Genomic DNA, 14,910 nt, shown 5'->3' on the forward strand with positions numbered 1-14,910 from the left:
ACCACCTCTGCAGCTGAACTGAAGTAAATCACTGAGATCCCAGCTGCTCAGATCAGACTGAGGCACATACTGGAGCAAGAGTGGGGGATTATTGGTTCATTTTGACACTTTTCATTGGAATATGGCATTTTTAGAGCATGCATGTTCACCTGACACATTAGGGGAAGCATCTCTGGTAATCCCGATTTCCACGCTGCTGAGGGGTTTTAATAAACGAGACTCGGCTGTTCTGTCTTCATTCAGGTTCATTCGTGACTGTGTTATCTATGTGTTTTGTTTTATTTCTTTCCTCAAAAGGGCCACAGTTAATCATCATTAAACAGGCCATTCTATACCGTAAAAACACAGTATATTAAGAGTGTAATACTATATGGATATATTTATGCTATTTAGTAAAGCATTAAATATTATATGTTTTATACAACATAACCTCTACAGCATTGATGCAAATCTCCTGATGCGTAGTGAGCCGTAGACAAATACAGGATCAACTATTTATGGCGTCAATTCTAACTGCTCAGAAAGTGTGACTAAGTTGTGAATTTGTAGATATTGTGACAAAAATTCCAATAGTTTTTTTGTGAATATTGATATGTCATGTCATTTATTTTTACATCTAATAAATACTGCTGTCTTTCACTGAGCTCTGTAACACTGCGTGTTATGGTATTATAAAGACGTACAGTAGAGACCATGCCCATGAAACTACTTACAGGATCAGTACCTTGTGTGCACTTTTCAAACCTAACTGTGAATTAGCCGCCGTCTGCGAGTTGTACACACACTGTGTTCTCCTTCCAGCAATTTCACTGCATGTCCCTCCGCATTGGCGGATCAAAGACTTCCGCCACAAAGACGGCTCCAGGAACTTTGGGGACTTGGTGTTTTTGTTGGGGGAGTTTGCTCTCCATATGCTCGGTGACTGGACTATATGTTGCTCTCTCACTCTCTCTCGTTCATGTGCTTACTGTATGAGATGTAGCAAGTGGAAGTGGGGATTAAAAGGACCGTGTATTTTGTCTTGGACTTCTAAATTCATTCTTGGTCATGATCAAACATCCTGCTGCAACACAACGGGCTCATCAGACGCTCCTGGCGTGGTTCATTTATGCGAAAGTTATCTTGGTCTAATGTGATGTGTCAAAGTGTCATGAGTCATTTGGTTTGTGCTGTTAACAAAAATCAAGTAGGACATTTGAATCTATGCAGGAAACAAACATGCTGCAATTTATGTCATTCAGCATCAAAATATTCGACTAACAATATCAGTAACTACAGTACTTTACACACAAGGCTAATGAAACAGCCATAGCATAAACTCTGCACTGTATATTTATACATTTTCATTGCATTTTCACTAGAACTCCATCAATGAATGTGTTAACTCTTAATTCATTTTCCCTGGTGAATTATTTTTCTTCAGACAAAAAATAGAGACATAGGTTAATGGCAATATGTCAAACTATGTGGGAACATGCTCAGCACATATGAATTAAATACACACGCTATGGGAGCAGAAGAGGATACGAGCAGAAAGAAGATGTGTTGCTGAATGCGCTGGTGTACAGCTCGATTTTTTTTGACATGTCAGAATCTTTACATGATGTCGATAGCTGGACACGTTCATCTCAAACAACATGCACTCCACCTCCTCACGACTCCATATTTGTTTGTGATTTATCTCAGTGATGCAGGAAAACAAAATTCTACCCATGATCCATTTCCCCAGATCATGCGATTCCAAGACGGCCACACCAGAGTTGCCAGATGATGCCCGTCGGGAACGCCGCTGGACGAAATGGATCACACTTTGCAAGGGAAAAACAGGAGCTGATTATAATGGGACTAAAACACCCGGGTGTAAAAGCACATGTGGTGGTCAGGATTGAAGGGTGCATTCACACTTTAGTTCATTTCCTCTGGTCCAAGTTGCTTGATAAATTTGTAAGCTTACAGCATTTTCTACCTGGTTTAGTTCTCTTCACTTAGATGAAAATCCTTGAATACCTAAATGAATTACTGTAAGGCACACGAAAACATTCCCCCACTTATTAGTCTAATGCGTCTCCCGTGAGAGTAAAAGGATATAAGCAGGAAGAAGATCCTGCATACTGCAAGTTGGATGTTATCCCGGTGATTCTTTATTAACTGTATTTATCAATATGGAAAAGTACTTTGCTTTGAGGATGAAGCGTGGCTGCAGGTGGAGAACCACATTCGGATGCAGTGACGTCGCCGAAGGGAAACTATTACAGGAGGTTGGATGCATTCATTAACTGTGATTTAGCTCTGTGATAATCTTGTATATAAAAGAAGAAAAAAAACATCCATGCATGGTTCTATCCTGAACTGTGTTTTTTGTATTGGTTGCGCATGCTTTCTCCTGCGGAGGACAGCAGGAGAGTTCATCAGGTGACCAAGACTTCCTCGTTTCGGGGGTCTCGATCTGGGTGTTTTAGTTTGCACCCAGGTACAATAGAGTCTAATATCTAAGCATGCTATAAAGCAATATTTACTGGATTTTTGGCCAGAAAAATCCAGATAAGCACATGAGGTTACAGTCAATTACAGCAGGAAACAATTCAAGTAACCGGTGATCAACTGAAGGTTTAGTTTTTAGAGCATCAGTGATCAATCTGGTCAGCAATCTTAATTCTTTTCTTCTTCAGTTCAACAAATTAGTCTGTTTCCTCTGGACGCCACTTTGATTTTCAGGAAGAAGGCCTGCGGATGCAGAAGAACCTGCCTCTGGACACCACTGGACACACAACCAATCAGAGAAACGAATCTCGCGATGTAGGCAGGATGACAATCAGACAATTAAATTATAATAAACCCCGCCCCCCAGCTGTACTGTGATTGGTTTGGTACATTCTGTACCGATGAGAAAGTGGCCGTTAATGGGAGTTGTACCAAACTCATTTCACAAGGGAGATTCTGAATGAGTGTGGGTTGTACGAGTTTCACGGGATGCAGAGGAATAGATAAAAAAGAAAAATAATGAACTTAATTAATCTAACTGAATCTATAGAAGTCTATCTGCAAAGCAGCGGGGGTTTCTGTGCGGAAACCAGCTCAGCCAGTGTTGTGTACAGACTTTGAAGGTTAAAGTTGCTGTCTGGCGGCCGCCAAGCCCCGACTGCCCTGTAGCTTCTTTCAACTGCACAGGAACATTATTATGTTTAAAACTAGAGCACCTCATTTTTCTCAGCACGCTGGGGAAAATGAGTTCTTTAATGCCCCTCCCACCCAGCCAAACCCCTACGGACATATATGATGTTTTGTTGTTTGTGATTTTTATGATAAATGGATTTATCCATTAGACACTTTGTGTTCATAGCATCTGTAGAACAGTATATAGTGCTTATGTCCGAGTGTTTATCTCAGCCTCACTGCTGATACACTCATCTCCCTCATGCCAAATACATTAAAAGAAAACACTGAGAATCTGATCACATCAACGATAAAGTCCTGTACTTGTCTTATAAAGATAATGCCTCTATTTGTGCAATAATGTGTGAAACGAAAAATAAAGAACTGATGTCAGACTACAAGCACCTATGAGAAATCATGGTAAGTGAATTATTGTTTAACAGAGAATAATTGTGAGCTTATCTTTGTATTAGAAGAGCAGGGATTGATATGTTTCTGCTGCCAATACATTTTTTACCTTAAGTTAAAAAAAACTTCAGCAATCAAAGTAAAAGTGAGCAAGAGGCTGAGATTAAGCCGTTCCTTGTGCGACGCTCTTGTGTGAGTGCTTTAAATGACCACAAAGATTAGAAAAGTGCTTAATTCATACAGTTAATGCGTGCATACTTCTGAAGAACACGGTTATACAAAAGATGCTTCTTCGGAAGACTCAAATTACTGGTCTGCATCAGGTGAACGAAACAACCGAGGAGATTTCTGGAAATACTAAAACTGGGTTCAGAAGTGTCCAACACATTATCAATCCCTGTCGGATATTCATGAACCATCAGCTTTGAAGAAGAAACTATGCGTGATCAGTGATCACTTAAACCTTTGATGCAATCCGATCAAAGAAAATCAAACGCAGCAATGTTTTATGGTGAACGTAAGAGCATTTCCACATGCCATATGTCAACAGTTCATGATTTAGATAGGTGTCTGAAGCAATGGAACAGATCATTGGGTCTGATGAGTCTAGATTTACTTTGTTCTTATGTGATGGACACATTAGGGTAAAAAGCGATGCATCCATCATGCTTAGGGACAACTGTCCAAGCCTGTAGACGGCATCATGAGCTGGGGTTGCAGTCCGTCAGAGGTTTAGTTACATCATGTGTCCACTGAATGAGGCCAGCCAACGACAGGAAGATAGAAAAAGAAATGTTTTTCCACCTTTCAATTGAAGGCAGCTGGGATGGGCTCCAGCAGACGCCCATGACCACAACTGGAAAAAGCAGTTTAAGATGATGGATGGAAGCGTGGATGGTTTGTGACAGCATAGGGCTTATTCCAACATAACAATGGCAAAATGGATCAGACAAGAAGATCAACATAACATGAGACTTCAAACTTAATGCAACTCTGAATGGAAATAAATGTTGTGACGTTGCATACGTTTATTAAACAATGCCACACCAAGCACATACTGTAAATAAAGTCTCTCTTTCCTGCTTCTTCCCGTTTATTGACCAATAGTAGAGGAGCTGCACCAAGAAGGGCAGTCCTCCTCTTTTGCAAAATGAGGCAGGAATGCATATGGCAAAGTCAAAAGAGGACATGAGGGAATGTAAAAACAAGGAATGAATGTATGAGGAAAAGGAAAAACTAAACATATATATTTCTGCTTTTATTTTTAATTATGTCAGTTTTGGTCCTCTATCAAAAATGGGCTCCAGATGAGATTGTCCATGAGATCCATACTGGTCCCATTTAGATTCCCTGCCTGGGTTGGTTCATGTTGTTGGCCCAATATATATATATATATATATATATATATATATATATATATATATATATATATATATATATATATATATATATATATATATATATATATATATATATATATATACATATATATATACATATATACACATATACAGTATGATGTCCTCTCTCTTCAGTATTTATGTAGTACACAGAACGAAAGTGTAGAATTTAAACAGCACAAACACTGAATGTGTGGACAATCCACGATGAGGCCGCTGATTGGAAAAAAAACTGCTACAAAAAAAAATAGAGTTCCATCTGTGTAGCGCTTGGAAGGCCTTTCTTTATGACCGAAACCCAACTTTGCACATAAGACTCAAACACTGTAGAACCTTTTTTCATGAATTCTGGGTGCGTGTGGTTGATATGCAGCATGTCGCCTCATCAATGCGACCAAGCAAATACGCCAGGCTCCACGGCTGAAACATAGTGACAATTAGGGTTGCCACCCGTCCCGTAAAATACGGAATTGTCCTTTATTTGAGAAAAAAAGGTTGCGTCCCGTATTGAACTAATATGGGACACGATTTGTCCCGTATTTTCATTAATTTTGACACCATATTCTAGTTGAATTATTGAAATAAATTAACTTTGACACCATATTCTAGTTGAATTATTGAAATAAATTAACTTTGACACCATATTCTAGTTGAATTATTGAAATAAATTAACTTTTACACCATATTCTAGTTGAATTATTGAAATAAATTAACTTTTACACCATATTCTAGTTGAATTATTGAAATAAATTAACTTTTACACCATATTCTAGTTGAATTATTGAAATAAGTTAACTTTTACACCATATTCTAGTTGAATTATTGAAATAAATTAACTTTTACACCATATTCTAGTTGAATTATTGAAATAAATTAACTTTTACACCATATTCTTCACCTGTATGTATACTATACATCTGGGCTGATGTGGACATATAGCATAGGAGGCTATTTCAGTTGCTATATGGTTGTCTGTCTCTACAGTCATGAAAGTTCAATGCTATTAAAGCATTTTAAACTTTAAATCAAAGCATTTTGTTTTTCATATAAAATAAACACATTTTTATTCAGTTTAGAAGTTTTAGGGCTTTTTTTTTGGCTCCTGCGCTGCTGAAATCAGGGCGTCCCTTATTTCTATTTCTGAAAGGTGGCAACCCTAGTGACAATAATGGGTTCTAGCAAAACAGCAGCCAGCTAAATACCTGATAATGTAGAACAAACTAAGGCAGAGAGGATGCCGGCTGTCTTGTGGTCACTGCAAACAGCATTCTTCAGACCACAGAGCAGGGACATAACTATTTGAAACCAGAAATGGAAGATTTTCACACGGACAAACCAGCTGATACGCAGCTGGTACCAGCTACCGTTTGTGACAGAGAATCAGTAACCAAACCGCACTGGCAGTTCAAAGTATGTACATCAGTTATGCCTCGGGGTTATGCAGCAGATAGCCAGTAACACAAGCGCATGTGGGTTTCAGCTGAGAGTGGCTGCAGCTGTGGCATGAATTATAAAACACATAGTACTTCAATCATGATTGCGGGGGGATTAAACAAAATAAAGGATGTGGTATTGACCATGATACTTTTGATACGCCCATCACACTGAACAAGCAGTGAAGTTCATGGAGAAAGAGTGAATGTGATGACCCAGTTTGTGTCTCACAATTGCAGAAGCCTTAATAAAAGCTTTAAATTCAGAAATATAAAAGTGGAAATGAACTTGATGCAAAACAACCGACACAGCAACGTCCTCAAGAGCCAAACGGCTCGCAATTTATTCATGGAGGTGCCGTTAATGTAGAGAGAGAGAAATGGAAAGGTAACCTTTCTCTATCTAGTTCATCCACTTGCTACAGAATAATAACCATGATTTTGTAATGCCCTTAACAAAAGGTGAAGCGATTGTGTAGTGCAGGACCATGAGAAAATCCACTTCTGCACAATACCACAGCTGGCCGAAGCGCCGCTGGTTTCCATGAGGCTGGACGAAACAAAAGAAATGTAGCCACGCTAATCACTTAGTCATTCAGCAACTGGACGTTACCGACGACCCTACAGCAAACCCTCACAGCAAATGTTGCAGACAGAGCGCAGCCCGACTGCTGCGAGCAGAGAGGTCCAGCCCGTGGGCGTGCACAGTACATGTGGTTCTCAGACTCACATCTACTGCTCTTTCAGTTTTAGTAAGTGGAAAATGGTGATGCTAATTTAAAACTCGATGCTTTGAAGTGTGTCCACAAAGCAGCTGCCGTCTTCTGTTAGGTGCATTCAGAAAACACTCATGTTTAATGATTATTTTAGCGTCAGCATCACTGGAACTACAAGCAACTGTGGGTCTTTGAACTTCATTAATAGGATCTTTTTTTTCCCCTTTTTTTTTCTTACAGTTGTACTCCAAATTGTTCCCCTGATGCTCAGAGGGTTCATTAGCATGAGAGGTCTGTTACTGGTCAAAAACAAGAGTGCTCTATTCCTAGAAGTAAGTGTGCCCTGTCGTTTGTGTTTATTACAGGAAGTGCACCCTATTCCCATTTCTCATGTCACACAACCTTAAGCACAGGTACTTAAGCTCCTCAGACTGAGATGGACCATCCACCTTCACATAAAGTGAGCCTGCAATCCTTCACCAAGAGAGAAGCATGGCTACAGATTTTTTTGATGTCCTGGACCACTTTCAGGCCGCTCCACACTCGAGCAAACACTTGCATGATATTTGGAGGCTCCCTGCAACAGTTCCAGAAGAGAGGCATCATCCAGAAAACAGTTTCTCTTCATCACACCAAATCTACCTTCTGCCTTCTTTCCAGGGGTGCAACTTCTTTGCACCCCTGGCAGAGTTAGCCACCCACACTGAACACGTCTGACCTAAGAGCAAGAGTGTAAATAAAGTTCTCTCTAAAAGGGTCATTTGCACAGTCAGTTCATTTTGCCTCTATGGCAATGTTATTCTAAAGGTGTTAGACTTCTTTCTGCCACTTATACCCTTTTGTGTCGGCCTTCAGAGGTAGTAGAGAGGAGGTAACTGGCGTGAAACAAATGCGGGAAATGATATTGCAGAAAGGAGTAACAGTGGTGTGACAGTGGCTGCAAACGCACAGGAAGAATCACAGAGATGGTGATAGGAAGTACTATGAACTTTGTCTCTCGCCTTGGGACACTACCTTCTCAGTGAAGCCTGTTGTCTCTGGTACCCGGCTGCAGGAGCTGCTGAAGTCGGGCCGGGGTAGGGTTGCCACCTTTCAGAAATAGAAATAAGGGACGCCCTGATTTCAGCAGCGCAGGAGCCAAAAAAAAGCCCCAAAACTTCTAAACTGAATAAAAATGTGTTTATTTTATATGAAAAAACTAAATGCTTTGATTTAAAGTTTAAAGTGCTTTAATAGCATTGAACTTGCATGACTGTACAGACAGACAACCATACTAGCAACTGAAATATCCTCCTATGCTATGTATGTCCACATCAGCCCAGATGTATAATATAGCCTACAGGTGAAGAATATGGTGTAAAAGTTAATTTATTTCAATAATTCAACTAGAATATGGTGTAAAAGTTAATTTATTTCAATAATTCAACTAGAATATGGTGTAAAAGTTAATTTATTTCAATAATTCAACTAGAATATGCTGTAAAAGTTAATTTGTTTCAATAATTCAACTAGAATATGGTGTAAAAGTTAATTTATTTCAATAATTCAACTAGAATATGGTGTAAAAGTTAACTTATTTCAATAATTCAACTAGAATATGGTGTAAAAGTTAATTTGTTTCAATAATTCAACTAGAATATGGTGTAAAGGTTCATTTATTTCAATAATTCAACTAGAATATGGTGTAAAAGTTAACTTATTTCAATAATTCAACTAGAATATGGTGTAAAAGTTAATTTGTTTCAATAATTCAACTAGAATATGGTGTAAAAGTTAACTTATTTCAATAATTCAACTAGAATATGGTGTAAAAGTTAATTTATTTCAATAATTCAACTAGAATATGGTGTAAAGGTTCATTTGTTTCAATAATTCAACTAGAATATGGTGTAAAGGTTCATTTATTTCAATAATTCAACTAGAATATGGTGTAAAAGTTAATGAAAATACGGTACAAATCGTATCCCGTATTAGTTCAATACGGGACGCAACATTTTTTTCTCAAATAAAGGACAATTCCGTATTTTACGGGACGGGTGGCAACCCTAGGCCGGGGACTCCCTCCTGCAGGCAGAGAAACGCCACAGATGCCAACAGCAATGGCAAAACTCAGTTCAATTCAATATAACTCAGTTCAAAGCTCTCTGTTTACCAGTCGGTTAATGTTACTACTCTCATAAAGATAAAGAACTGAGCGTTTTGACTGAAAAAATTAGATTTCAGAAAAAAAAAAGCAGCTGAAAAAGGTTTCCTTTTCCGTTGGGTGGCTGGACTCTCCCTCAGAGGGAGGGACAGAAGCTCAGTCAGTCGTGAGAGACTCCCACTACAGCCGCTGCACTTTCCACACGGAGAGGAGCCAGCTCAGGTGGTCTGGGCATCTGGGTAAAATGCCTCCCTGGAGGGGGGGGTTCCAGGCATGTCCAACTGGGATGAGGTTACAAGGACACACCGGAGCACATGTGGGTAAAACACAGCCCGAGCAGCCAGATGCAGCCTCCAGACCATATCAGTCCCGCCATCGTTATATAAACCTGATTTGAATTATGTAAATAACGTACACAACCTATTTTAGACTTTTAACTTGACTCAGAAGACTGGTGTTTAGAGTACAGCTTTCTCTAAAGCAGGGGTGGGCAATACTGGTCCCTGAGGTTTCAGTGTCCTGCAGGTGTTTCTCTGCGCTAACACACCTGATTCAAATGCGCGGTCGTCGTCAGCAGGTCATCAAGGTCTGCAAGTCTGCTAATGATTGGTATGAAGGAGAAGCAGGGAAACATCTAAAACATGCAGGACTGCGGCCCCTCGAGGACCAGGGTCGCACCCCCCTGCTCTAAAGTGACGGGTCAGAAGACAACAGAAAACCTCGCTTGAAATGGATGCTTCAGAAAAGAAAAACATTAGCTCAAGATGTCGTGACTTTATTCACTATTTGTCAAATATGAATTCACTGGCAGTTTGTTTTGCAAGTCAATAGTTTTATCTTGAGAAGACCAAGATGTCTTTCATTATAGCCTGCAAACTATAGCACAACGTTGATGTGAAGGGAAGAAAAAGCTGACAGTTGTCCAAATTAATACAGAAACAGAAAATGCCCACATTTTTCTGTCTGTTCCGACAAGAAAAATGACAGATACCTCCGTCAACAATTTAGCAGGCTCTCTAATTCAGTGGAAAACTCTGACATAGAGCAGTGGTAATTTCCTAAATAATTCCCCTGTGGTTGCAGTTTGGGGATTTCTTGAAGAATAAGAGCTTTCTTGTACCATTCCGTATGACATCCATGCGTTAAATGAGCTGGGCTGTTATGATGCATGCGATGCCACTTCTCATTTCACATTTTGCATCATGGAGAGAGGAGAAAAATGTGTTATGTAAGCAAGCAATTGTTTTAATTGTTTTATTTTTCATGAGCATCTCCCTCCTCTTAGATAAGTACATTTGATGTTTTGTCATTCTATCCGCCTGGGAAGAAATTGCCCCATAATCTCCCCTGATTTTCTAACCGTATAGGAGCGGACGGACTGGTCTAAACATTATGATGCAACTCTTCATTTGCCTTTGAGTTTGACTGTGCGCTCTGACGCTGCCGGGGAAAACTAAATCCCCGCGGCTTCAGAACACGGATGACTAACAAATGGGTGCAGAAGTAAATATGCTATGACCTCAGGAATACTGGATTTGAAGGAAAAGTTTACTAGCATATTTATTTGCCCTCAGAGAGGTGGAGACCTTATGCAGGCAGAATTTGCCTGCAGGGTAAACCATTATGTCACAGCCACTGGAAGCTGCACCAATACGTTTGCTAAAATGCAACACTGGGCGTCTGGATTTTCTCCCAGAGAAACCTCTGCATCCTTTAACATATCCCGAGCAGATGGTATCTCTCCCTGTAGCAGTAAAGCTGAACACGGGGGCTGCCTCCCCTTTGGCTTTACCCTTTCTCCAGGTGTCCCATTTGAAACCCCTCCTGTGATTTGTCAGCCGGGCCTCAGCCATCAATTAGCCAGTTAAGACTGTCTGTTGACATGTTTGTGTAGCTGTTAGCGCACTTGACAGTCGTGGTGGATTAGATTAGCTGTGAAGTGGCAAGTTGGGAGCCAGCAGTGAGTGTGGGGCATCCTGATGGGGGAAACAACCCCAGAGCAGCACTCGTCCTTGGGAAGATAACCCAGCACGAGAAATTGAAACAGGCAGGCGGGGAAGACGCTCTCTAAAGGCGATTAGAGGAAATGAAATGCAGAATATTGTGCGTAACAAGCAAATGGATTGGCCCTGAATTATAATACTGTACAGTCGGGGATGGCTGGAGGTTGAGACAGTAATGAGATGTATTACATGAATATGACTCAGAAAAACAGCATTCTTCTGTCACAGGGCACACATGTTGTGCGTTGCTGGTCACCATCTGCGATGTGGCGCTGTCAGCTCTGTCAGCTCTGTCCGGCTATTCCTCTCATCCAGATCATAACGAGGTCCAGTAAACTACACTCCACTCCAGTTTCAGTGGTGCCAAGCTCTTGTTGGGGTCTGATCCTCAATGGGCCTAAAGTCAGCCCTCATCTCATCTCCTGAGATGATAACCTGACACGCTCGGCCCTTCAACGCCTCCTTCCTTAAAGCTCCATACCTCCCCGAGGAGATGCATGGATGAGCAAGCTTATTCTCCTCGTGGGGTGTTCCCCATGCATGAGTGATGTTTAGATTAATATACTTGACTGAGTCTTGCTCTGCAGTGAAAAGAGGAGCAAGCCTATCAGAGCGCGGCCGCGGTCCTCGGGAGTTCATTGATTTTCGCACTATTCTAACAAACAAAACCCACAAAATGCTGTATTTGCCGTCCATGCAGATGCCGTCGCCTCGGGCCCGGCTGTCCGCGTCTGGGCATCTGGAAACGGCTCTTTATGTCATTTGTGATTGCCAGTGTGTGTGTGTGTGTGTGTGTGTGTGTGTGTGTGTGTGTGTGTGTGTGTGTGTGTGTGTGTGTGTGTGTGTGTGTGTGTGTGTGTGTGTGTGTGTGTGTGCTGCCAAATACACACTAATCTTTCAGATGTATAATTTAGCTTTCTTGGCCCAAATACAGTGTCTTCTGCAGCTGACAAGTAAATCAATATCCTGGATATTGACTCCATAAAAGTGTATGAGGCCAGAAGTAATGATACGCAATCAATACATAAATATTAAGTAGAATAAGATAACATTTGATTTTTTTTTTTTAGGTAAAATGACTTGCTTTTTTTCTGTTCTCACTTATTAATCCAGTTTGTATTGATTTAGCTCAAATGTATTGTATAATAGCAACAGGAAAACAATGCTAAGAGGATAAACGCTGCTCCAGAGCTTTATGTAGGTGCACATGTCGAATGACCAAAGAATCAAAGCCATGAAAAGAGCCTGGTCTGCATTTAACAAGGTTTGGATTTGCAGTGCAGAGCGTCCTCCAGGAGGCCGAGTGTGGAGTGAATTCTGAGATCCACTTCGAGAGGAAAAATGGTAACATCGCCCCCTGGTGACACTGACAGCACTTCGGGGGGTTAAAAAGAAAAAAAAAAAGACTGCAGTATGGTTCAAATTCACAATGAAGCATCACTTTTCTAGAGAAAGAGATTTTATATCCCAACTGCAGACATTAACCTCCGGTGGAAATGAAAGCTGCGAACGCCACCGACAAGTGTTGTGCAGGATTTGGCGTGTTTGCCTTTGTGTAAGCCGGTGTCAGACATAATCCATTTTGTGTTTGAACATGGGGTTGATTCAGTTGTGACAACATGTGGCTCATTGTTCCTGCTGTATGGACCACTGGACAGTTGAACCCACATTTGGATCCTAATCTTTCTGGCTTGGAGCTTAAAACTGACATGCAGCTCTGAGGGGCTTTTACAGACAACCTGCCTTTTTAGTGTGGATTTAAAATCTACCCATAATCAGTAGCACCGTTTCAAATATTTGCACAACGCTGACGATTGATATGAGGGTGAGGACTGAGGGAGTGTTGGGTTGATTCTGTATTCAATGCAGCAAATGTTTGTTTAAGAGAGTCCTTGACTCAAGACTTTTCCAGATCGTCACTTTTCTCTGAAATCTGAAAGACAATAAAGCTCTGAACCTTGAAAAAATAGGTTAAAAAAATTAAAAATCAAAAAGTAAAGTGTTTTTTCTCCTCTAATGATGAAGCAGAACTTTGCTGATGTTTCTCTTCCCTATTCACCCGCTCTTACTCACTCCTCTCAGTTTTCAACTAATTTGACCTCTTGCAGCTCGGTGGAAAAGCTCTTGATTTTTGAAGCCTGAACTTCAAAACTTGTAGATTGAATGTGAGTAATTTCCCCTCGTGGGACCGCAAGAACAGACTGTCTAACCCCCTTTTTTAAAATGCTGAAAAAGCAGTCCCGTTATTTTGTCTTGTGATGAGAAAGAGTCTTATCAAATGTCAGCAGGTTCCTTTATTACCTGACCAGCAGCCTGATTCCCATGCAGTCTTCTGGACTGATTACATTTCACAGCTTTGATGTCTCTTTTTCTTTCCTTTTCTTTCTTTTTATCATGAAATATGAGCCCAAAGAATGTCAAGATCACCTTGATTGGTCGGATCATTAGACTCAGATCTAATGAAAAAATTTAACGTTGGAATTTATAACCCATGAAATTATAATTCCCCCAGTTGTACATCTAAACCATTAAATCTTTGTCATACTGTACATATATACTATATATATATATATATATATATATATATATATATATATATATATATATATATATATATATATATATATATATATATATATATATATATATATATACATACATAGTGAGAAATAATGTTTTGCTCTTATTCTTTTCCTATTGTAAGGGTAGAACCCATAAACCTTTCGAGCTCTGCTTCTCCCAGAGCAAATCAAACCTTAATGATGTGCAGCTCCATCTCTGTGCAACAAATGACAGATTTGACCACAATTACAATGTTTCATCTCCGTCATTTCCTCTCACAGTCCTGGCCCGGCTTTCAGACAGGCTCCGCGCAACACTGACTCCCACATACGCCCCTGCACTAATGGAATTATGTCAGCTTGTGGTTATTTCAAAAACCGAGCGCTGACCAACCATAGCGAGCTCTTTGGGAGAAACATTAGTTGGATTCCAAAGCTTTTTCAGTTCTCTTTCCTCTGCCCCCGCGAGTCCATGTCGGCCTGACCCCATCTCCTTTATTCAATCTTCTCCTTCTCCCTTTGCGTGCATGGGGGGAAATATTTGTGCAATTGAAGTGCATTCCAAACCAATTAGTGTGGAGAGTGCAAGTGCATATGCCATTCTCCCCCGTCCCCCACTACGTAGGAGACACAATGCCAAATAACACTGGCTGACAAATTACATCTCTGTGGACTTTTATATTGGCGAGTTTGTATTTTGTATTTCACTTCAGTCAGACATGGTTACTTTTTCCGCATACATATTCAAGTGATAACGGCTATATTCCCCCTAGAAATGGGGTTCTATCATCACGCAAATTACACAGTCTTCCTGTGTGGTGGCCCTGTCAGTAATTAAGAGGACGGATATGATTTGATCATCGTCAGTTCTTTTTTTATATCATGCAGAAAGACTAAACAGTGTGATGAGTGCTTTCATACAAAAGGGCTGAGGGTAACCCATTATTACTTTATAGTCCCTATGGTGGGGAAGCCTTCTTTTGCATAGATACTCTGCCATGAAACATTAGTGTGTAATGTGTGGGAGGTTTTCCTGCACTTGGGAGCTTAGTATGCAAACAAATCTGACTGTTTATACGCTTATCATTTTTCC

The sequence above is a fragment of the Cololabis saira genome, chromosome 14 (genome assembly GCF_033807715.1).
Source record: "Cololabis saira isolate AMF1-May2022 chromosome 14, fColSai1.1, whole genome shotgun sequence".
In the NCBI taxonomy this organism is placed as follows: domain Eukaryota; kingdom Metazoa; phylum Chordata; class Actinopteri; order Beloniformes; family Belonidae; genus Cololabis; species Cololabis saira.